Source organism: Oncorhynchus mykiss, chromosome 25 (assembly GCF_057628025.1).
Source record: "Oncorhynchus mykiss isolate SJ-2025 chromosome 25, ASM5762802v1, whole genome shotgun sequence".
Lineage (NCBI taxonomy): Eukaryota > Metazoa > Chordata > Actinopteri > Salmoniformes > Salmonidae > Oncorhynchus > Oncorhynchus mykiss.
Window position 1 is genome coordinate 32146441 of NC_143046.1, and position 25999 is coordinate 32172439.

General features: G+C 43.0%; 1 long non-coding RNA gene across 1 annotated transcript in view; it reads right to left on the bottom strand.

Moving 5' to 3' along the window:
• LOC149971787 (uncharacterized) overlaps positions 1-22387 on the bottom strand; it is a 547180-nt gene extending 524793 nt beyond the window's left edge. The window contains exons 1-2 of the long non-coding RNA XR_016491666.1: positions 22296-22387; positions 21866-21927 (exon numbers count right to left, since the gene is read on the bottom strand). This is a non-coding gene — a long non-coding RNA (uncharacterized LOC149971787). The remainder of the gene's footprint in view (positions 1-21865; positions 21928-22295) is intronic.
• Positions 22388-25999: the final 3612 nt, after the last annotated feature.

Consider the following 25999-nt stretch of genomic DNA (forward strand, 5'->3'; position numbering starts at 1 on the left):
ACCGGGTTCCGTGCGCGGAGAGGTTAATCCAGGGCTTTTGTTTGGGGAAGCAGCGAACCCTCACTGTGGGGACAACGTCGCTGATACATTTTCTAATGAAGAACAGTGACTGAGGTGGTTAGCTCATCAATATTATTGGTGGATTCTCTAAACATATTCCAATCAGCGCTAGCAAAGCAGTCCTGTAGCATCATCTCTGAATCTGGTGACCATTTCTCAACAGAGCGAGTCACGGGTACTTCCTGTTTGAGTTTCTGCTCGTAAACAGGAAGCAAGATTACGGAGTCATTATCTGATTTGCAAAATGGTGGTTGAGGGAGGTTCTTGTATGCTTGCTTGTGGGTAGAATAACAGTGGTCTAGGACTTTATCGCCCCTAGTGGAGTTGGAGACATGTTGATGGTGTCTTAGTGACGCAAAATTTAAATCGCCGGCAACCAGAAAAGCAGCCTCTGGATGTAGGTTCTCTTTCTTGTTTATATCCTTGTAGAGTTTGTTTTAAGTGCCAACTTGTTATTTTTCTTATCCTGAGGTGGAATGTATACAACAGTCTTGATTACACCCAAGACGGGTGAACAGTGGGTTGACACTTCCACCGCGCTGGAGTTAGAACACGTGCCGGAGTTGATGTAGAGGCAAACCCCTCCCCCCCTCGATTTCCCCAACTCCACTGTCCTGAAGGCCCGGTGATGGAGAACCCATGGAGTTGGACAGCCATGGGAGGTATCTTGTCCGAGAGTCATGTTTCAGAAAAGCAAAGAATCCCGTTAGTAGAAAATCGTCGATCATCCATCATTTTATCGAGTGACAGTACATTGGCCAGTAGAATGGAGGGAAGAGGTGGCCGGTTTTCCTTTCGCCTTAATCTTGCCAGGATTCCACCCCCCGTACCTCTGTAACTCCGGCTTTTCCTTTTGGGTAGCCCGAACATTGGGTATGAATTACAGAGAAAGCCCAAATGAGTGGAAGTTGAATGCGAAATCGGGGTAAGTAACTGCTGATCTGATGTTTAAAAGTTCTTATTGGTTGTAAGAAATAGTAGCGAATACATTTCATGAAAATAATGTAAAAATAAACAACAAAATAATCACCATATGGTCAAGTTGGCTCAGACCTTCCAAAATGGCAGCCATCCAGTACCGACCCTTCTTTGTATTAAGGTGTTACTGGAAACACAGACAGGACAACATGTAAGTGGGTCCTGTCCTTGAAACTCATCGACGTCTCTAAATGTCTGAAATCTCTGACTTGAAACCGAAACACTGAATGTTGAATCTTGATATAAATACATATATCCTCCATGTTGATGTAGAAAACATCTGGTGTTGAATGCCAAGCCAGCGATGAGATGTTATTTTCTCTCCTTGTCGTTGCCTGTTTGGCTTTCTGGAGCATGCAGGGCTGGAGGCCATCTTGTAAAACACACACCTGAGTTAGGGTGCCAGGGGCAGCCGGGGATCAGGTGTGACTAATCTTCCACCTCTCACTGGACATCACCCCTCCGTGTGCTTCATCTTTATCTCAGAGTCTGGAAACTCCTCTCAGGTACAATAGCTTGTAGTGTGTGTGTGCGTGCGTGTGCGTGCGTTGTGTGAGAGAACACACTGCGTATGCATTCATGTATAGTGTGTCTTTATGTTAATTGGCCCTTTTGGGTAATTGTGAATTGGTTCACTAATGAATGCTTCAGTTCTCACTAAGTAGTCAATGTTCAATTACCAGATAACATAAAGATATGACTTCAGGCTATCCTGCTACATCTTGAGGCTAACCCATGTTCCCCACTGAGACTGTCCCCTTTGTCTGAAGAGGCTGTTAGCAGCAGGTTAGTAGCTTAGTAGCACTCTGCTCCTCTCCTGTCTCTTGTTAGAGACGCTTTAATAAGTCAAGAAGGCATAAGGCAGTACTCAGTATAGAGCTCAGAGTTAAATTACTCACTTCAAAGCTTGTCTGCTCTTTAACAGTAAAGCAGACTATTAGGCCCCTTTTAGAGCGGTTCTCATTGTCGTTTTCTTTAGTGGGCCCCGCTTGGCCCTATAAATGTTCCTCTCATTATCGCAAGGCGTCTGCCTAGTTGACTGTAGTTGCTTTCCCTTATTTCCTCCTCTTTTTTATGGTCTGTTTTTCCATTCTCCCCATCAGCTGAGTCAGTGTAATTTAGGGAGACTCAGTTAAGGATCTTTTGTTCTCCTTAGTGGTTTAAGGTGTCCTAAAGGGGGTTCCTCAGCATTTTACAGCACCAGAGGAAGATGGCGGATCAAGGACAGAGCAGCCGCAGACAGTAACAGAAGAAATTGGTGCAGAGGGGGGTAGAGGAGGGGCACAGCCTTAAAAAGAGCGTAAAAAACACACAGGGAACATCATCACTGCAGTTTTGTTACTGCTTACTGTCCAGCAGGACCTCTGGCTCGACTCCAGCAGGCAGCACTGCAGGGGAAACAACGTTAGATTGATGTTATAAATTGGTGCAAATGGGATGCAAATGTGTCTGACATACTATTACAGTTTTTTCCAACTGCTTACACACAAAATCTTCTCATGTCACACGATTTTTGAAACCTCTCACTCAAAGTGCAAAACTACACATCAAATATCCAAAACCATAAGTTATTTCTCAGCCTTTGACTCAGTTGTCAAATGCATAAAACACTTTTTTTCAAAACACTACACACAATTCTCTACCTAAAACACAAAAATCTAACAGGACGTGACTTGCTTTCCTTTTCCAAACACAACCAATCAAAATGCTACACTTATTCACCAGGTCACACACACACTCCTCACATGTGCAAACACTAATAGCTTAACTGATCACTAACCAATCACTGCTTTACTGTAGTATAGGCCTATAAATAGTTCAAAGGTCAGATTACATGTTTTGAACAATGGATGCCAACAATGGACCGAGAGCAAGAGGAGTAGGAGGGAGAGGAAGAAGAGGACGAGGGCAAAGAAGAGAATGAAGGAGGGCCATCTCTGATGAGATTAGGGCAACACTTGCTGATCATGTGATCAACCACGGTTTGACCATGGGAGAGGCTGGACTGAGAGTCCAGCCCAACTTGAGTCGATTTACAGTGGCGTCCATAATTCGAACCTTCAGAAATGAGAACAGGTATGCAACTATCTAATGACTATTTTAGCATTACAGTAATGTACTGTAAAATACGTATGACTTCATAGTATTGCATAAACATTTGTAACTCTAAGCCATCCATTTACTGCGCTGCATTGAATGAATGAGGTTGGTTATCATGCTGTACTACCTTTTTTTGTACACTGTTCACAGTTCCTATGCTGAACACATACTGTGTTTGAATTCTGTACAGAGCGGAAAGGCAAAGACATCATGGAGGATGAGGACACTTGTTTGCAGATGTACAAGAGACTGCAATTAAAAATATGGTTTTGGCCAACAATGCAATTAGGATTCGAGAGATAAGAGAGCATATCTTGAATAATGACACCATATTTAACAACATCAATGCTGTAAGCCTATCGACCATACAACGCATCCTCCAACAGCACTGAGTGACGATGAAACAACTTTACAAGGTGTCATTTGAGAGAAACTCTGACAGAGTCAAGAATATGCGCCATTACTTTGTACTTCAGACATAACAGTACTTCCAACATACCATATTTACTCATCTGTATATCCATTTGTCTGTTACAGAGAGAATTGGAGCTGGATGCCCATGTAATTCGCCATGAATTTTTTATGTGGATGAGGTTGGCTCCAACCAAAACCAACCAAAACCAGGCGCCGCGGAAGAAATGTAATAGGAGGGGGAGGGGGGGGGGACAAGAGAGGGAGAGGGCAATTACCAATGTCCCTGGACAGCGTGGGGGTAATATGTGTGCTGCCATCACTCAAAACGGGGTCCTCCGTCACAATGCCACACTGGGTCCGTACAACACCGGCCATATGCTCACTTTTCTGGATGCAATTTACACAATGCTTGTCCCTGATCCAGATCAGGAGCCTGCTAGATTTGTGGTCTATGGGACAATGTTAGTTTTCACCGGGCTGTTCTGGTCCAAAACTGGTTTGCCACTCATCCACAATTTGTAGTTTTGTACCTACCCCCATATTCACCTTTTCTAAATCCCATAGAGGAATTTTTCTCAGCCTGGAGCTGGAAAGTGTCTGATTTCCAACCCTATGCCCACATGCCGCTTCTCCAGGCAATGGAGGACGCATGTGGGGACATAGAGGTTGCCTCTGTCCAAGGTTGGATACGCCATGCTAGGAGATACTTCCCTCGATGTTTGGCAAGAGAAAACGTATCTTGTGATGTGGACGAAGTATTGTGACCAGACCCAGGCCGGAGAAGAGATGAAGCGTAGCTTAGCACTGGTGACCCCCCCCCCCACACCAATTCCTGGACTGCCCCCCAGGGACCCCACACACACAATTGTGTTCTTTACTGTATTCTAAAGAATAAACCTTAGGTTTACATATGCTACTGTATAAAACAGTAATGTTTGGCCTAATAAATATTTTCTGTTTCTACATTGCATTGGTGTTTACAGTGTACTTGTTACCCCTCTCAGCAGATTACTTTCACCGTAGAACATTGTATTGAAATGTAGATATAAGTCTATGAAAGACCAAAGAGCTTTAGATTTAGAACAAAAGTGTTTACATGGTATATCCAAAAATGTACTATCATGAAAGCAGTGTTTGCCAGTTGATGCAAATGCTTCATTCTGACATGTGTTTATGGCATTTTGAATGCAGTGTTACATTTTGAAGGAGATGTGAGGCATTTTTGCGTTTTGTGTATAGAGTTTTGAAAAAAGGAGACTGTTTTGAAAACGTGTGTAAGCAGTTGGAAAAAACTGTAAAGTCTTGACAGTTGAAATTGCATCAAAGTCTATTTGACAGGTATGAGTGATGCTGAAAAAGACATATTTTGATTTGTTAGCCTGTGTCTCAGACTGTTTCATTTGTGTTATCGGGAAGTAGAGATATGGAATGACACTAAGAGAGAGGGAGAGGGAGAGACACAGAGAAAGGAATGGAAAGAGAGAGAGAGATGCAGACAAAGAGAGGACAGACAGACAGACAGAGAGAGAGAGAGAGAGAGAGAGAGGAGTCGGTCAGTCTTCCAGCTGTCAGGTTAACACACTGGAGACATGAGAAAGGAATGGAAAGAGAGAGAGATGCAGACAGACAGACAGACAGAGACAGAGAGAGATGCAGACAAAGAGAGGACAGATAGACAGAGAGAGAGAGAGAGAGAGAGACACACACACACAGAGAAAGGAATGGAAAGAGAGAGAGATGCAGACAAAGAGAGGAGGCACAGACAGACAGAGAGAGAGAGACATGAGAAAGCACCACTGTGTCCACGCCATGGATGCCATTAGTCCAATATTCCTGCTCAGCTGTCCTACACCCCTCCACTTAGAAAGCAGGAGATGAAGGGAGGGGTGGCAGAGAGAGATGAAAAAGAGAGTGAGAGAGAGAGTATATAAAAGAGAGAGGGGAGTCTAATTTAGGTCATGGCTGACACTATGACTCTAGCACCTAGGCAGAGGATACCAGGGAGGCTGGCCCAGGATCGGGGTCAGTGGCTGGCTGGACACAGCCCTGGTCTGATGCGCTCCAGAAGACCAAAGAGTCCCCAGTGAATCACCTAACCTCAGTCACTAGTCATTAGGAATCAAATGAGTATCTGTTTGTTGTAATGTTTCCCAACTATAGGAATTCCGACTATGCAGTAATACCACTGACCAGAGGTGGGGAGATAGGTTCCTAACCAGGACACTGGGTTGAATAAAATGTGTTTGTTATAACATGCATTTCACGAGGTATATATTTTCTAGAATAGACCATGTACATGTCTATGTCTTCACAGACAGGAAGAAACAGAGACAATCTACAGGCAGAGGAGTCTGAAACAGTTGTTTTTGACTCTTCTCTGTTGGATGATGGTGTGTTGTGATCAATCGTCATGGTGATGAATGAGATACAGTAGGTCGATCCCCTAAGGTATAGAATCAGAGTAATAACTTCCATTTACCCCAAGGCCAAACGCAGCCAACCATGTTCTGGGGATTGCTCTCTCTTTCTCTCTGGCATCAACCAAACAGACCAACAATCATACTCACTCAACACACACACACACATACACGTTAGCGCCACAATTACTTTGGAATTGATGGGCTGGCCCCTGTCTAAACTTGTTCAGACCTGGGCAAGAAGGGCCAAATGAATCCTGACTTTGATATGAAAAAATTTGCAGGAGCTGCCCATGTCAATTTTTCATTCCTTCTACTTCTCTCGTTCCTCTCTCTCCTCTCTCTTCCCTCCATCACATCTCCTTTAGAGTGAGATTTGAGGGCGGAAGGGGGATAAGAAGAGGGGGGGTGGGAGTGGGGAGGAGAGGAGAGGTCTAGGAAGGTGGGCTGTGGGATAGGGAGAGATGGGGTTGAGGGTTGTGGTCGAGGGTGTGGAGGTTGAGCGTCGTGGGTAGTGGGATGATGAGGAGTGGGGGTAGGCAGGGGTGATGAAGGAAAAAGGGGGAGAGAGGGCCACATTAGGTCAGCCTACCACTTGATCGGTATTATGTTCCACTTGACCCAATTACAGGAGAGCGAGAGAGAGGGGGAGACAGAGAGAGAGAGAGAGAGAGAGAAGGGCAGACCAGAGAGAGTGATTATCCCATGTCCACACACACGGGGGGGGGCTGAGATGGGAGAGAGGGGAAGGGTTGAGTCTTAGTGAGCTCATTTTTGATCCAGTTTTTGAAATGGTTGCTGTTTGTTGTTTGTTCGATGACAGAGACAAAATGTTCTCCCTCTATCGCTCTGTCCTTCTTGTTTAGTCTAGTGTGTATGTGCACAAGATATGTTGGCATGAGTGCAGGTGTGTGTAATCGTGGCACACAGGGGCAAATCCCTGACCTGTAGCCTTATTTAGATGATTATCCTTGATTGTCCTTTGCTCTGTGATTCATATGTAGCCTTGTGGTAAAAGCACGTAGCTGTATTAATTTAAATCCACTAGATGGCACTATCTCTTTAAAAGACCCATAAATAATGTGTGCAAGCCATTATGGGATTGCACATGGGCAGTGTGTAAGAGTGAGATACTTTTTATATTAGTCTTGTACCAGAGTATATTTCCTATTTTGCGTCAAATGCAGTGTAAGAGTTTGTTTTGTCATATTTATGCCAGGTGGTCATGTTAGCCTGTTGATACTTTCATGAGGATGTTAGCTTCTTGCTAGCTGAATACCAGTGCTCTCAGAACCACTTTGTGAAGTTGATGATAACATTATTTGAAGCGTGAGTAATTATCAGAATTACATTCTATTTCCTGTGAAGCTTCATGGTGTTGTATTTCGTTTAATTTTTGTATTGTGACTTATCTGTTTATGACATTTCCCCCAGTTCAGTATGGGAGAGATGAGGATCTACTGTTCCATGTGGGGTTAGGGTATCATGTGGACAGTGTGTTTGTAAAAATTCATATTGTTATATGAGAAAATGTATTTTTGTTTTTCATGCGCGATCTCATTTTGTTTATGGACATCTTGTACCCAGATATCTGAAATGTTAGAAGGTCCATTCTAACGGTGAACATTGTGATCTCTGTATTCTCTTGTGTTTTTATAGAAAGGAGAGTTACTACTGTTTATGCATTTCACTTTGTACTTATTGTACTTTACTAACAGATGTATTTCACTTGATTGTGATTGAGACTGAACTTTACTTTATAGTGACTTAATCTTGTGGTGATTACCTTCTGCAGTATTCTATTTTAAATGTAAGTTTTGACAGAATAAACAACCCCAAATTAGTTTGTGTCCTGCCAGGCTACACAAACCAAACATTTACAATACCCACTAAATCATTCCTGCCTCCTCTCCTCTATATCTGACCTTCTCCTCTCCTCCTCTCTGACCGCCTCTCCTCCTCTCCTCTGTCTATCTGTCATCTTCCTCTCCACTGTCTCTCTGATCTCCTCTCTTCCTCTACTATGTCTCTGTGATCTCTCCTCTTCTCCTATCTCTTTCTGACCTCCTCCTCTCCTCTATCTAATACCTCATCTCATCATCTCCTCTGTATCTCTGACCTCCTCCTCTCCTCTTCTGTCTCTCTGACCTCTCCTAATCTCCTCCTCTCTTCTGTCTCTCTGACCTCTCCTCCTCTCCTCTGTCTCTCTGACAACCTCCTCTCTTACCTCCTCTCCACCTATCTGTCCTCCTCTCCACTGTCTCTCTGACTGCCTCTCTCCTCTCCTATGTCTCTCTGATCTCTCCTCCTCTCCTCTCTCTTTCTGACTTCTTCCCCTCCTCTATCTAATACATCCTCTCATTCTCCTCTCAGTCTCTTTGACCTCCTCTCCTCCTCTGTCTTTCTTAATTCCTGCTCTCCTCTGTCTCTCTGACCTCCTCTCCTCCTCTCTTCTGTCTCTCTGACCTTTCCTCATCTCCCCCTCTCTGTCTCCTCTCCCCATGCTCTCTGACCTCCTCTCCTCCTCTCCCCTGTCACTCTGACCTCCTCTCCTCTTCTCCTCTGTCTCTCTAACCTCTCACGCCAAGTAAAGTTCACCCTAGTCTGACTTCCTCAACGACTTGGACAAAGACAACTCCTCCACTCCGCCCTCTCTCTCCAACAGGGACTCACACATAACTAGTGGCGCTTCACACAGTCCTCATGAAACCATCGGAAATACTTAATGTCTCCTATTGATCGGTCCCCTGATCTTTTCCCCAACCCCCTGGGTCAGCATTAGTATCGAGGAGGAGCCTTGCCTACTATAGAGCAACCATCTCCATGCCCTTCCAAAGAGGGAGAATTAGATGAAGTGTTATCTGCAACCCTTCCTCTCCATACCAACACACAGAGACAGTGCTGAGGGTGTGTACTCCAAGGGCTATGAGTGCTGCCGTCTAAATTAGTTTTGGATTCTCTGATAAGTCTCACTTTCCAGTATAATGTCCCTTTCAGACTCTCTAACTCTGTCATCTGCATCCCAGAGTAGTTTGAAAGTGTCTAGAGACACAGATCAGGTTTACTTTTATTATATCTGGAAATATTAGATTCGATTAGAAAGGCCCTTAATTGCCATTAGGGGATGTCCACTGAGTATGCCAATCATTAGGAACACCTTCCTAATAATGAGTGCACTTGGCACCTACTACCATACTCTGTTCAAAGTCACTTAAATATTTTGCCTTGCCCAATCACCCTCTGAATGGCACACATACGCAATCCATGTCTCAGTTGTCTCAAGGTTTATGAATCCTTCTTTAACCTGTCTCCTCCCCTCCATCTACACTGATTGAAGTCGATTTAACATGGTCAAAAAGGGATCCTAGCTTCCACCTGGATTCACGTTGTGGTCAGTCTATGTCATGGAAAGAGCAGGTGTTCTGAATGTGTTGTTTACTCTGTGTAGATACAGCGTGGTGTGTTAGGATGAGATGAATCCTGCAGAACATTCACATTTCCCAGCTATCATCTGTCTCTAGCTCTCTGATTCCGGGAAACTCGAAATATCATGTTAAGGGAAGGCTGTATAGGAGAGGCTGACATTTAATCAGACATCTCCAGCCTCAAAGAGCCTCACACTGCTTGTGAATGGAGAATAAAGAACAGGACAGAAAGAGTCAGAAGAGCTAAGAAAATGAGAGCTGGCTGGCCCAGACGTTAGAGTCCTTGACCTTGGAGTTGGGGTCAATCTTCAGTGTTACCTCCAGTAGAAACGTGGTAATGAACAGTCAGTTTGTATAGGGGCCGCTACCAAACTAGGCCACGGGAGAAAAAAGAGAGAGAGATAAAAAAAGAGTCGACTCGCCGCTCTCCTTATCCAATCTCTGATCAAGGTGAGTCACTCACTCCGAAGGTTGAAACTGAGAAGTCAGAACATCGGAATGTCAGAACATCACAGGGTAAAACCTGGCTCACAGACCCCGTTTACAGTCTGAGCTGCTTCACTCTCTGCCACAAACAAGAGTGACTTTGTTGTAGAAAATATGACATGTGTATTTGGAATAGAAAGGTTTTCCCCCCTTCTGTCACACCAGAGATATGTGAATTCATGACATGGGTCCACATAATGGGTTGCAGGGAACATTGTGACGAGAAAAGGAGCAAGATGAGGGGGAAAAGTCAACTAAATTGCAAGCGACCACACATCTAATTACATTTTAAGCTAAAAGCCTTGTTTCTCATTTGCATCCCTGTGAAATATGCTGTCACGTTCTGACCTTTATTTCCTTTGTTTTGTCTTTATTTCGTTTGGTCAGGGCGTGAGTTGGGGTGGGCAGTCTATGTGTGTTTTTCTATGTTGGGGCTTTGAGTTCAGCCTAGTATGGTTCTCAATCAGAGGCAGGTGTCTTTAGTTGTCTCTGACTGAGAATCATACTTAGGTAGCCTGGGTTTCACTTTTGAGTTGTGGGTGTTTGTTTCCGTGTGAGTGTTTGTTGCCACAAGGTACTGGTTCGTTCATGTTCACGTTTATTGTTTTGTATTTCATAGGGTTCAGTTTATGTCTTTAAATAAACGTTATGGACACTTACCACGCTGTGCATTGGTCCTCCGATCCTTCTCGCAACTCCTCCTCAGAAGAGGAGGAAGAATGCCGTTACATATGCATACATATCTTTGCACGAGCAGGCACAATGTCTACACGTGAGACGTCAAGCAGAATTCAAAAATATATATTTTTATTAGATTTTACAGTATGCCCAATGGTAGCAGACATGCTAATGCATTTTCCTACTTTCTCACGGATTCACGAAGCCATAGTTACTGTAAAATGCAATTGTATTCATTTGTCTCTCGACAGCTACTGTAGAAGAGTCGATTCTGTAGTAAACCATAAGGCGCGGGATATTATGTGGGTGCTGAAGTGGCTACTGAGTAGGGTTATATTCTGAAGCACCGCAGGCGTTCATGCCTCAAGAACATCAAGCCATGCTGTTTATTGACCTGATTGATCTGTTTATTAATATGTATTCATGTGTTTTCCTGACTTGACCTGCATTTGATCCATGTATTCTTTCATTTGATCTAATATTCCTCACATCAACCTGATGGGCATCAAAGAGGAAAGCATTGATTTCTGTGTGGGTCACTGAAAACACACATTGCATCTTCAAATTACTCTGAACGGCCTGGTCGGGAGTTGCAGTGGACAAAGCCGTGCGAAGGAGAGCATTAAAGTAGGTTTTAAGTTATACACACTCCACAGGAGGTTGGTGGTACCTTAACTGGGGAGGATGGGCTCGTGGTAATGGCTGGAGCAAAATAGGTGGAATGGTATCCAATACATCAAACACATGGTTTCCAGGTGTTTGATGCAATTCCATTTGCTCTGTTCCATCCGTTGTTATGAGCCGTCTCGCCCGCAGCAGCTTCCACCGGTACGCTCCCTGTGACAGAATGGTTTGGATCGCATTGTAATACTTCTCTGTTTTATTAAATCACTAAGCAAATGCTTTGTGTTTCTCTAAATAGTCTGCTCTTGTTCCATTATCATCAGCCCAGACTGGTAGCACAACCAGTGCGAGAGGCATTCGACACGACAGCATCTTTAAATATTTAACTTCCTGGGTCAGAGCGGAGAGAGGGATCGCACTTCGTAAATAAGTAGTAAACAAAAAAAGGAAAACAGTTTAGAGGGGAGATTAGTCCCGGCTAAAAGTGTAACGATGCCTCACTGTTCCAGCCTGCATAATTTAGTGGCCATGCAATGTCCGACTGAGTCCAGGCCTTTCCGGATTGAGACATCATTCCATAGAGCGCCAAGGAAAGAGGGAGAGGGAGAGGAGAGAAGCTGCCTGGCTCCGTTTTGCTCGGGCTCTGTCTGAGCAAATCACAGTACCGTGTTTACAACGGAGCTAGTTTTCCCAGAACGCACTTTGCATTTTAATGAGGCCCTTGCCTGCATACTAAGTGCACATTAAGCCGGTGCAGTGGGGGCGAGTGGAGCGGTACATTACGGTCAAAGTGAAACAGCCTCTTCAAATGTTTTAACTAACAAAAGCAGAAGTTTTGGGGCTCCTGTGTGAGATAGTGAGATGGTGGTGGTTGTGCTGGTGGTTGTGGTGCTGGTTGTTGTGGTTGTGGTGGTGTTTGTGGTGGTTGTGGTGGTGGTTGTGGTTGAGCTGGTAGTAAGGATGATGGGGAATAAAAGGAGGAATTGACGACGAAGAGGCTGGGTATGATAGTGTCAGTATTAAAGCACTGTTAAATTCCCCATTATTAAGAGATATGACCCAGATAATCCACAGTATCCCCCTACCCATACCCACCCCCCTCCCCAACCCACCAGACAACCAGCTACTTACTATGATTTGTTCTATATTTTTCTTTCACAGTAAGCACAATCTTCTTAGAAACCATGTGTTTTTTTCCTTAACGTTTCCAAACCTCCTACTCTTCTGTTCCTGAAGAATTCCTGGTTTCCTTGGAGACAGCCAGGGAGCATCGGTGGGATGGCAGACGCCAGGTCTCTTCAGGCTCAAGCGGGAAGGATCCCGCTGTGGCCAAAACCCTCTCCGGAGTGCCTGGAATCCAATCTGACACAGATTTTTCCATCGCCCAGTCGGAGCCAAACACCGGCCGACAGGATCAAGCACTTCCTGCAGGCCCTGCATTAGGGTCATATTGATAGGAGTCTCAGACTGCTAGATCCCTGCATTAGACACTACAGGGCAGAAGAAAGACTGACCAAGGAAGGCTTTGTTTATTCATTGTTTTTTCAAGGCCTTGTTTGTTCATGAACTCAAAACACTCAAATTGGCTTCCTGTTATTCGAAAAATGTCCGAAATATGCACATGGTTTAGAATAATGTTTGCTATACATTACCAATTCATAATTATTAAGCTGAAGCTTCATCTGTTCCTTCTGGAAATGTGCGGCCGTGTCCAAATATCAATTTTTGCGTCTTAAATACTAGACAGACTTTTTTTCTTTATAGAATGTGACATTTCGAAAAATCAAGTATACCAAGTATAGTGCCCGGATGTCATACTAATTTTGGCTTTGGCAACAGCTGATCAATTACATATGGGGATGCGCTACCCAAATCAATAGTGGTTGTAGTAGTATAGTGGGAAACAATCACAGATGACTCATTCTCAGCATGCGAAAATAGAAAGTTTTATAGTAAGTAAATTTTGTGAAAATCGAGTACGCTTTAAACAATGTATCGGAAGAGGGGGGGATGCAAGTTTTCACAGCTAGATCTCTTCAAGTAAACAACTAAACAACTTGGAAGATGGTGAACGGTGAAGCTTCTGCAGTGGTCTTCAAATGTAAGTCGTTTTTTTGTTCTCCTTAAAACTGATCACAACTATTTCATCGCAAAGTTACATCTATGGAAACAGATATGTAGCCGTCTTCTTGGCATGCCGTTAGCTAGCTACATCATTTAGGAGGACAAGAAGTTGGAAATGTTCTAACATTAATGTTAGCTACGGGATTACTTGCTTTGCTGTTGAGCAAAAACTTTATGTTAAACATTTGTACAGTTAGCTAGCTAGCTACTTGTAAATACCACGGCTTGTGTTCAAAGTTCAAACTGTTTCAGGGTCTGATGACAAAGCCAGGCATTTAATTCAGTGGAACACAGGCAGGTGAAATGCAGTAAAACAAGTTTTCAAATCAAATCAAACTTTTTTGGGGTCACATGCGCCGAATACAAGTGTAGACCTTACCGTGAAATGCTTTACTTACAAGCGCTTAACCAACAGTGCAGTTCAAGAAGAGTTAAGAAAATAAAGTAATAAATAAAAAGTAACACAATAACATAACAATAACGAGGCTATATACAGGGGGTACAGGTTAAAGGTCATTTGTTCATGTAGGTAGGAGCTGGTTTCAGCGCAGGGAGCAGCAGGTGTTTATTGTAAAGGACCACAGGTGGAGGCAGGTAGCTGGCTCCAGGGGCAGGCAGAAGGTCATACTGAGGGGGTGCAAAAAGGCAACAGTACAGGCAGGGCAAGTAACGTCGTCCGGGAGATCAGGCAATAGGTTGATAACAGGAACTCAGGAAATGTAAAGTACAGGCAGGGAATAGGCAAAAGGTGTCGTTAGTGAGGCAGGAAAACAACACCATACAAGGGAGGATTAAATTACGGGAAAACCAGTGCTCCGAATATAAGGGTGTCACAAAATAAACAATACCTCACAATGATGGGGTGCAAAAAAAATGAACTAAATAGTGTGTGAAAATTACATACAGGTGTGTGAACAGGTGATCAGAATTCAGGTGATTGGGATCTGGAGCGTCAGCTGCGTTCAGGGGATCTATGTGTTTTGGAGTGGGAGTTGGAAGCAGACGTTACAACTATGCATAGATAATGAACAGCGAGTAGCAGCAGTGTTCAAAACAAATGAAGGGGGAGGGTCAATGTCAATAGTCCGGTGGCCATTTGATTAATTGTTCAGCAGTCTTATGGCTTGGGGGTAGAAGCTTTTAAGGGACCATTTGGTCCTAGACTTGGCGCTCCGGTACCGCTTGCCATGCGGTAGCAGAGAAAACAGTCTATGACTTGGGTGACTGGAGTCACTGATATTTTTTAGGGGCTTTCCTCTGACACCGCCTATTATATAGGTCCTGGATTGCAGGAAGCTTGGCCCCAGTGATGTACTGGGCCATACGAACATTATGGTCAGATGCCGAGCAGTTGCCATTCCAGGCGGTGATGCAACCGATCAGGATGCGCTCGATGGTGTAGCTGTAGAACTTTTTGAGGATCTGGGGACCCATGCCAAATCTTTTCAGTCACATTATGGTGTCCAGGGCACAGCTGGGGGTTGAGGGGGGTCTATTACAAGTGGCAACAGTGAGAGACATATTTCTGGAATGGTTTATTTTTAAATTAGGAGCTCAAACTGTTTGGGTTCAGACCTGGATAGCATGACAGAACTCTGCAGGCTCTCTCTGCAGTAGATTGCAACTAGTGACGATGATTGAGGTTTCGTCTCTGGAGCTACAAGTTCAGCCAGGTGAGGTCTCCGCATGTGTGTGGGGTGGGACGAAAGAGCTATCTAAGGCATTTTGAGCGGGACTGCAGGCTCTACAGTGAAATAGAACAGTAAAAACTAACCAAGACAAGGCATATTTGTCACGGCAGATTTCCTCCTCTGAAGAGGTGAAACAAGGATCGGACCAATACGCAGCGTGGTAGGTGTCCATGGTTTTTAATAAGAAAAACTAAACATGAACACAAATACAAAATAATAAAGTGAACTGGCAACGAAACAGTCCCGTGTGGCACAAACACTGACACAGGAAACAATCACCCACAAAATACCCAAAGAATATGGCTGCCTAAATATGGTTCCCAATCAGAGACAACGATAGACAGCTGCCTCTAATTGAGAACCAGTCTAGGCAACCATAGACATACAATTTACCTAGACAGGACACAGCCCCATAAACATACAAACCCCTAGACAAGTCAAAACACATAAAACCCCCATGTCACACCATGACCTAACCAAAATAATAAAGAAAACAAAGATAACTAAGGCCAGGGCGTGACAATATTGACATTAGAGAGAGGCAATAAGCAATCACAGTTGTCTTAGCTCTCCTGATCAACAACAATGGGTAAATGGCGATGAATGGGCAGAGCAGGTCAGTTTGGTACATAAGGACCTGAGTTTGAGGCTGAGGCCGACAGGTAAACAAAATGAGGTACCGTGTTATTGAAACCAGTCCAGGGGACATCAGCTGTGTAGCCGAGTGATCATAGAGTCAAAAGAGCAGCAATAGGTGAGTCAGGGTGCTGTTCAGTAGTCACTACTACACTAGGCGAGCAAGATACTCAGCGTTCTGAAAAGCTAGCGGGCCGGGGCTAGTAGCTGTTTCTTCGGTGACATCGTAACAGAATAGACTGTTGAGACCACATCGGGCGATCACGTCGGCAGTCCAGTCGTGATGGATCGACTGGGCTCCGTGTCAACAATAAAGGGTCAAGGCCAATTGGCAAAGGCGGTATTGTAGCCCTAGAATTAGCCGGTATATGGGCCTAGCTCGAGGCTAGCTGGTGCTTGCTTCGGGACAGAGGCGTTAGCTAACAGTAGCCACTCGTTTGCAGCTAGCTAACTGCGATGATCCGGTGTAATAATCCAGAGCAGCAGGAATCTGGTGATATGGTAGAGAGAAGCAGTCCGATATGGTCTGGGTTGATATCGCGCTCTGCAGACTGGCAGGTGTTGTCCGAGCTAAGGCTGGCTGAGGACAGGGAAAAAAAGGCAAGGACAGCTAGCCGTGGCTAACAAAGACTAGTAGCTGGCTAGCTCCTATTGGAAGTTCCAGATCTAGCAGATCCGTGCCACATTCAGTGAGGCTTGTTGAAGGAAAGTATTTAGTCCATAGATCGAAAGTGAGATTTAGAGATATACGAAAAAGACTGGCTATTTACACGGGATAATTTACACGGGATAAGACAAGGACAGATACACGTCCTACTGCAGTGCCATCTTGGGCATTGTTGACGCTTACGTGTCGGCCTCTTGGCTGTCGTCAGAGCTTTTTGCTCTACTTAACTAAATAAACTATTTTTCTTACATATTAGTAATACTTGATAACAATTCTAAAGCACTTTACATACTAATGTCAAAGTGCATATAAAAAGCAAAAAACAAACTAGCAATACATCATCATGAGTAGCCTAGCTATAGTAAGGTCAACCAATAGAGGCCATGTCTCTTCAAAGATGGAGAGTGACAGTTCATGACTTGATGCGAGGAAGGTGGGTAAGGGAGATGGTTGATGGAGTCTGGTGACGATCTTGTAGAGGGCTAGCTACTCTGGGAACCAGCCTAAGTGGTGAAACCACCGGACTTCTCCTTCACAATGTATGGCAACCACTTTGGCGATGAAGTTGCTTTCTGGTTCACATGAAGCTGATGGTGCTTTCAAGATAACAGGGAACTGTGAAGAAGAAGAAAAAAAACATGCTCCTGTTGGGAAAAATCGTTTTGAATGGTCATCCAACTCAGAATTACAAATCAGAAACTCATCATCCTAGAGCTCCGACTTCTCTGATCTAAAGATCACCTACGTCACAATTTTTCCCAGTCTGAGCTTGTTTTGTTTCCGAATTCCCAGTTGTCTTGAACACACCAGAAGTAGTATGTTTTGGCCGTGGCATACTGCATACTTTTGACCTAACAGTACGTCCTGAATAGCACTCTATGGTAGTAGGATTAGGACACAGCATGCAGTTTAAGTGAGTAGAAGGCAAGCCAGAATTCAGACATGGCCAGTTTGTGTGAAATATTCTATGCTTGCGTAAAGTTTCTGACAATCATTCCGCCTCCATTCTAAAGCACTACATTTGTCTGAAATCATTTTCATCCTTATTACCTTGGGGGAAATGAACACTGCCGTTTTGAGATGATATAAGAAAATAAATGGTAAAGTCTCGAAACAATGGCTCAAATAACCAAATCTAGACAGGTCAGGGAAGTAAGAAAAATAACGCGGCATCCTTTCTGACCATGTGTTCGGCTCCTGGGTATTACATATAGTTTAACCCTGCGACTTCTGGAAAGCCTCTCAGGCTCAGAGAAAATGGGTTGAAGAGGAGCGGGAAGGGAGTGATTTGCTGTTGACCTCCCCAAAGAGAGAAAGGTCATCTCTCACTGGTAAGTTAGATCCTATAAGCGTATTCCTTTCATTTGTATACCATGTTATGACAGGTTCCTATGAATTGTTAGCATTTACTAGCTGAAGGATGTAGCTAGATCGGCTGCAGTCAATAGCTAAGGTCTCAATAGCTGGGTTTTGTATCTCCCAGAGTGAATAGCTAGTAATCTGCTCAAGGACATGATAGGAGTCAGAGGTAATAAAGGTCAAATTCAAGGTCAGGGTAAGAAATTCCAATGTATGCACTCATACTTACAAATGGCAACACATTAACATTGAACATGAACTAGAACTTCAACTACAATGCTGACTTCATTCTTGGCATATTCCATCACATACAGACATTCTAGTGAATGTACTTGCCCTTTTAATTGGCAATATATGAAATTGAACTTAAACTTAAACTGCAATACCGCCTGACTCTTGCCATATTTAGTTCCAGATATTCCCTGGTGAGTTTAGGCCTCCACATCATATATGCATGAGCTCTGTATACAGCTAAATCAATATTGCATCATCCATCGTAGAAGTATCTAGTAGCCATTGGAAGACATAAGTATTGTAAGGAGATTAATAGATGCCTACACTGTAGGTATCTGCAGCCATCCATCTTTCATATCACTTTCCACCATTATTACCTTGGGAAAAATGACAGGAGTTATTGAAACTGTCTTGTTTACAGTGTAGAAGCAATGTTGACCCCATGTTTGGAGGCCCACCCAAGGTCTGAGTTTACAGGACTGAGGGCGAGACAAACAAAAACAGGGCGAAATACAGATGGAGATGGAGGGTGGGAAAGAGACAGAGAGGGACTTGTTTTCATTCATTTTTTCGTCTCCTCTCTGGGAGCAGAGGTTGTGTTTGTGAAAGTCTGGAAGAGAGACAGGGCACAGGGGAGAGAGAGAAGCACCATACCGGCTGTCTGTGGTCCGTCAAAGATCAGAGGCCAGGGATGACTGAGCACCTTCCACAAATGCTCCACCTACAACAAAAAAGGTGCTATCTAGAACCTTGAAAGGTTCTTTGGCTTTCCCGTAGGGGAACCCTTTGAAGAACACTTTTGGTTGCAGGTAGAGGGTTCTACATGGAATCCAAAATGTTTTTTTACCTGGAACGAAAAAAGGTTTATCCTATGGGGACAGCCGAAGAACCCTTTTGGAACTTTTTTTCCTAAGAGTGTACGCCCCTGTACAACAGCACAGCACAGCACAGCTTCCCAAATCGTATAGGTTGCCTGGCACCCATGGCCCAACGCCCACGCCATATCCCAGCCCAGAAGCCCTGAATATGTGGGCAAGGCTCAGAGGTCACAGATCTTAAGGGCGCGGAAAGAGAACAGGATGCACAGTACCGAAACAGACAGCTATTTCCAGCCCTGGTTAGAGAGAGTTATGTGCACAAAGAGAGAGAAGTATTACTTCTGGAGCAGTACAAGGAAAGAGAGGCTTAACAATCTGAATGAATAGGTGCAGAACAGAGATCCTGAATAGTTATTCTAAGTCAGAGGTGTTGTAATTTGTGTAATATGCCACACAACACAAAACCTCATTAGACTTCTCCAAATCCAACAATGAAGTGTGGTACTCATACTGTACCTGTGGAAAAACACACACACACACACACACACACACACACACACACACACACACACACACACACACACACACACACACACACACACACACACACACACACACACACACACACACACACACACACACACACACACACACAAACAGTGGGCTGCTGAGTTTGAAAAGTAGCTTCATCCAGAGGGCTTAGCCTGGTTCTCTGCCCTCTTCACTTTGATTCTGCAGTTTTCCCATTAAAATCTGAAATTATAGAGTAAACTGCAATGAGTCTGTTGATGGACCTCCAGATCCCCCAGGGCCACCCTAACAGCAGCTCTGCCCCAGGGCGACGCCGCAGAGCTGGGGACTACATCTGTTTAACTCCCTTGGGAACTCTGTGGAACTCTCTTGAATAGAATGAGCACTGCAAATGATATGCTTATTTGTGTCCCCCTCATAACCGGATGTCTGAGTCCTTACCGAAACCATTACTTGACCTTTATTGCCAACCTTTGAAATGTCTTTAATTTCCCCTCCGATATACGTTTAAACAATGTCAGCAGCAGCTATCCACTTCATTTCTGCTCTCTGCCTCTTCCCCCCTTCCTCGGTACAGCGTGGTACTAAATACATAAATATATATAAAGAACAAAGCCTGGGCAACACCATGGGGGATACATTTCCTCAGCAGGTCTCCCTCCCTGCACTCAGCGTGTGTGTGGTGTACGTGTGTGTGTGTGTGTGTGTGTGTGTGTGTGTGTGTGTGTGTGTGTGTGTGGGTGTGTGTCCAGATCTCCCTCCCTGCGCTCCGCTCGGCTCCACACTGCTCCCAGGTGATAATTATGCCGCCGCCCGTCTCTGATGCATCCTGGGGATTATTTAAATGGTCAAATGAAGTGATGTTCCGCAGCGCAAGGAAGTAGGCTCAGGGGAGTCCTTTGATTGGATAGACAGTCATAGTGCTGGCAGAGGGCGAGGACGGAGAGTATGGCTCTGTGTGTGTGTGTGTGTGTGTGTGTGTGTGTGTGTGTGTGCCTGCGTGTGTATGTTTGTGTTGTGTGTTATAATTTTCCCCAAACGAGCGGTGGTGGAAAGCATTATACTGTCAGGAAATCCCTGGTGGACCTCAACCATGCTTTTCTCCACAAATGATTGTCCTGTTGGTTAATAGCCATCGTATCCAGGGGTCAATTGCATTTCCTCCAATACATAACTTCAGGATAAAAGGCTGTTATTGGGAATGTGATTGTGGCGAAATGAAGTGCCTGAAGGGATTGCTAGGTTCCTTGCACTGTGTTTGTGTGTGTCTGTGTGTGTGTACCCTCATGGGTACAGGTGCGTAAAACTATCACACTTTACCTCATATCGTTCCACTTCCTTGTTGACGTGTTAAAGAATAGAAACACCGAACACCGTCTGACGTGCCATGACGGAGGCCACGTGATTCTACTCTGAGGATAAGTATTTTATATAGGTAACGACTGTCCTTCAAATGACATGCCATGACGGAGGCCACGTGATTCTACTCTGAGGATAAGTATTTTATATAGGTAACGACTGTCCTTCAAATGACATGCCATGACGGAGGCCACGTGATTCTACTCTGAGGATAGGTATTTTATATAGGTAACGACTGTCCTTCAAATGACATGCCACCGTCAATCAGAGAGGCTTGACGGACAGCCAATGCTCCCTGCATTAACATAACATCTGTTCGCAAAAATAAATTCAACACTAATATTACACATTTTTAAACAAATCACACTTTTTGACTACCAGGAGGTCTCCCTTGGTCAACACGCAGTTTCAATGTTGATGATAATTTATGGTAATGCATTATGAAAGGGCTGCATCCCAGAGAAAGAGTAGGAAGTTGTTGTTGGGGAAAGTGGAAGTTGTTAAAGCCAGAGAGTGACCAATTAAAACACTCAAGTTGGTGTTTAAGGACATTTATGTATTGATTGATGTTGATAGGCAGACATTTGAAACTGTAGCCACTTAACAACACTGTGTGTGTGTGTGTGTGTGTGTGTGTGTGTGTGTGTGTGTGTGTGTGTGTGTGTGTGTGTGTGTGTGTGTGTGTGTGTGTGTGTGTGAGAGAGAGCATGTGTGTTTAGCTTGTTCCCTATGCAGGAACGATTAGCTAAGCAGCATCTGGATGCTAGCTAATTGGCTCCTCTATGTGTGTGTGTGTGTGTGTGTGTGTGTGTGTGTGTGTGTGTGTGTGTGTGTGTGTGTGTGTGTGCGTGTGTGCGTGCGCGTGCACGTGTGTGTGTAAATGTAAATACGTGTGTGTGTCACGAGAGCTTTCACGTAAAAACACTGTTTTCTCCCAATACTCGGGGATTACCATGGCAATTACTTAACCTTTCTGATCTCCCCATCCCGGATCCGGGTTCGTGAATACAGACTCAAGCTCATTACCATAACGCAACGTTAACTATTCATGAAAATCGCAAATGAAATTAAATAAATATGCCATCTCTCAAGCTTAGCCTTTTGTTAACAACACTGTCATCTCAGATTTTCAAAATATGCTTCTCAACCATTGCAAAACAAGCATTTGTGTAACAGTATTGATGGCTAACGTAGCATTTAGCATTAGCATTCAGCTGGCAACATTTACACAAAAAACAGAAAAGCATTCAAAAAAATCATTTACCTTTGAAGAACTTCAGATGTTTTCAATGAGGAGACTCTCAGATAGCAAATGTTCAGTTTTTCCTGAAAGATTATTTGTTTAGGACAAATCGCTCCGTTTTCTGCGTCACGTTTAGCTATGAAAAAACCCCTGTATCCAGGATTGTGTAAATCTATCAGCAAGCTCATTAGCATAACACAACGTTAACTATTTATGAAAATCGCAAATGAAATGAAATAAATATGCCATCTCTCAAGCTTAGCCTTTTGTAAACAACACTGTCATCTCAGATTTTCAAAATATGCTTCTCAACCATAGGAAAACAATCATTTGTGTAAAAGTAGCTAGCTAGAGTTAGCATTTCGCGTTAGCATTTCGCGTTAGCATTAGCGTTAGCATCCAGCACGCAACATTAACAAAAACATAAAAGCCTTCAAATAAAATCATTTACCTTTGAAGAACTTCTGATGTTTTCAATGAGGATACTCTCAGTTAGATAGCAGATGCTCAGTTTTTCCAAAAAGATTCCTTGTGTATTAGAAATAGCTCCGTTTTATACATCACATTTGGCTACCAAAAAAAATCCATAAATTCAGTCCTCAAAATGCAAACTTTTTTCCAAATTAACTCCATAATATCGACTGAAAACATGGCAAACGTTGTTTAGAATCAAGCCTCAAGGTGTTTTTCACATATCTCTTCATTGATACATCGTTCTTGGACACATGCTTTCTCTCCTGAATTATTAAATTATTATTTGGATTGTCATTAATTTTTATAGGGGTTGATACATTTTTCATTAGAGCAAATTAAGTCAGAAATGTCTAAGTGGAAATTACCAACTTTAGAAGCCTTTTAAAATCTCAAATACACAACAAGTCAACACTTAGAAAATGATCAGAAACAAAAGAGTGATCAAATTAAGATCCTACATCTGTATGTGTGTGCATTTGAATAGGAGGCACTGGCATGTCCATTGTGCTCCATGATGAAGCTGGCACCAGTTAACACTGTTGTGCTCCAGTAAGTAGACCTCCACGTAATATTTGAGAAGTGGGAGATACTTTTACTGTGACATTCAAGAACTCTTTCCGCTGTATGTCTGTCTGTGTGTTTCTGTATGTGTGTGTGTGTGTCTGTCTGTCTCTTTTCGTCTGTCTGTTCTTTGGCTATTTACAGCTGCAGGTATGTTATCAAGCAGAGATGGAGAGAGAGAAGGGAGGCTGGTTTGGGGACAATGGTGAAGTTAAACTATAGACGCAGGGTCTTGTTTTGAGCAAGTTTGCTACAGCGTGAAAAATCTGCAGCAACAGGAAATGTGAATTATTATATGGATTATAATAATTAATGGACATTTTTGTTGGGGGTTGATAATATTATTAGGGCCAATAAAGTTTGACATTTCTAAGTGGAGATTACAAACTTTCGAAGCCTCTTTGGAAACTCAACTACACAACAAGTCTGAAAATTCTCAGCAACAAAAGAGTGATCAATTTACGTTCCATACATCTGTAGGTAAAATGTGCATGGTTTAGAAACTGCATACATTAACAGTATCAAGGAAATACACAGACAATGGGGGCTGATTTTGGAACACTGTTTAAGGCTCAGCAAACTAAAAAAGAGCGATGTGAATATAAACACACACACACACACACACACACTTATCATACAGCATGCTGCTGCTGCTCTGTTGTTAATTTGACTTGTGTTATTATCTATTATCAAAAAAGCTCCATTCTTGTGTTTTATTTGACTCAACTCCACATTGTTGGGAAGAGCTTGGAAGCAATCATTTCACTATGTGCCAAATACATGTTTCTTTATTTGATAACAGCATGTGTTACAGTAACAGTGAAATGCTAACACATAAACTGATGAATGCCTCAATATCCAAATAAACTGAGCGTTAGTGACCTAAATAAGTTGAATGGTCTATTTTGGTGGAAATTATTATTTTTTATTTTATATTAATCTTTCATCCATGCAGATGATCCTTTTGTGGTAGCATGGGCTGATTAGACTGCGGTTTCATTATTATAATGGTGGATGAGATTAGCATGGGAGTGAACAGATCAGAGTGTTTTTTTTATGTTGATGTCCCTCAGACAGAAAGCATTATGTCAATGTATGTACTGGATGTACTCTGAGTATGTCTGTGTTATCTCTCTCTCTCTCTCTCTCTCTCTCTCTCTCAAGGGTTTTATTGGCATGGGGAACATATGTTACCATTGCCAAAGCAAGTGAAGTAGATAGTAAACAAAGGTGAAATAAACAATACAAATGTACAGTAAGCATTGACCACACAGCAATTCCAAAAGAATAAAGACATGTCAATCATCATATTATGTATAAATTCAGTGTTGTGGCAATGTGCAAATAGTGAAAGTACAAATGGAAAATAAATCAAAATGAATATGGTTGTATTTACAATGGTGTTTGTTCTTCAGTAGTTGCCCTTTTCTTGTGTCAAGAGGTCACAAATCTTGCTGCTGTGATTGCACACTGTGGTATTTCACATAGATATGGGGGTTTCAAATTTGGGTTTCTCTCTCTCTCTCTCTCTCTCCCTCTCTCTCCCTCTCTCTCTTCTCTCTCTTCTTTGTCTCTTTCTATCTCTCTCTTCTCTCTCTTCTTTGTCTCTTTCTATCTCTCTCTCTCCCTCTCTCTCTTCTTTGTCTCGTTCTATCTCTCTCTCCCTCTCTGTCTTCTCTCTCTCTCTCTCTCTCTCTCTCTCTTTCTCTCTCTCTCTCTCTCTCTCTCTCTCTCTCTATCTATCCTACTTTGACCTCTTGATGAAGTTCATTAATATTCCTTATGGCAATCCATTCCATTTTTGTGATTATATCATCCCCTTTAAAGGATCTAACCCTGCAGGTTAGTACACCACCAAGAGCTTTCCTACACAGAACGGCATAAAACCACTGTGGTGCTTTCCTACACAACCGTACAGTCACTCCAATTCTACTACTCTATTACTCCAATCATCAAAGTACCCTCAAAAGCCTGCAGAAATACTCCTCATTTCAGAAAATGCCTAGGATTTCATATAGGGCAGAATACCAGTAGATTATGGATTATATTAATCCAGGATCCCCGAGACAGGCGTATCTATTGGGTAAGACATGAGTAGATTTAATCAAGTTAACGAACAGGGTCTTGGACCTGTTCCCTAACACACAAAACAACAAGCTTAGGATTGTTGCTAATGCAACTTTTTCTGTTGTTTTTGATGGCTCACATGTAATATCAAGCTATAGCCTGAGAAAACGTTTGGCTCAGTCCAGTCATAACTAACGCATATTCGAAATACAGTACCAGTCAAATGTTTGGACACACCTACTCATTCAAGGGTCTTCCTTTCCTGTAGCGGTCCTCATGAGAGCCAGTTTCATCATAGCTCTTGATGGTTTTTGCGACTGCACTTGAAGAAACTTTAAAAGTTCTTACAATGTTCTGTATCGACTGACCTTTAAGTATTAAAGTAGTGATGGACTGTCTTTTCTCTTTGCTTATTCGAGCTGTTCTTGCCATAACATGGACTTGGTCTTTTAGCAAATAGGGCTATCTTCTGTATACCACCCCTACCTCGTCACAACACAACTGATTGGCTCAAACACATTAAAAATCTCTGATGGATAGGGGAGACGCTAGCGTCTCAACTGGCCAATTGCTGGGGGAAATGCAGAGCATCAGATTCATCTAAAATTCTATAAAATTCAAACTTTCATTAAATCACACATGTAAGATACTCAATTAAAGCTACACTCGTTGTGAATCCAGCCAACATGTCAAAAGCATAAGAAGCTATTATCTGATAGCCTGCACCATCTGCACCAGCAGTAAATAAAGGAGCTAGCGTAGCAGGCGCTACACAAAACGCTGAAATAAAATATAAAACATGCATTAACTTTGACGAGCTTCTTCTGTTGGCAATCCAATTTGTCCCATAAACATCGCAATTGGTCCTTTTGTTCGATTAATTCCGTCCATATATATCGAAAATGTCCATTTATAAAGCTCGTATGATCCAGAAAAAAACAGCTTACAAAAACGCAACGTCACTACAAAATATTTCAAAAGTTGCCAAAATATTTCAAACTACTTTTGTAATACAACGTCAGGTATTTTTAAACGTTAATAATCGATCAAATT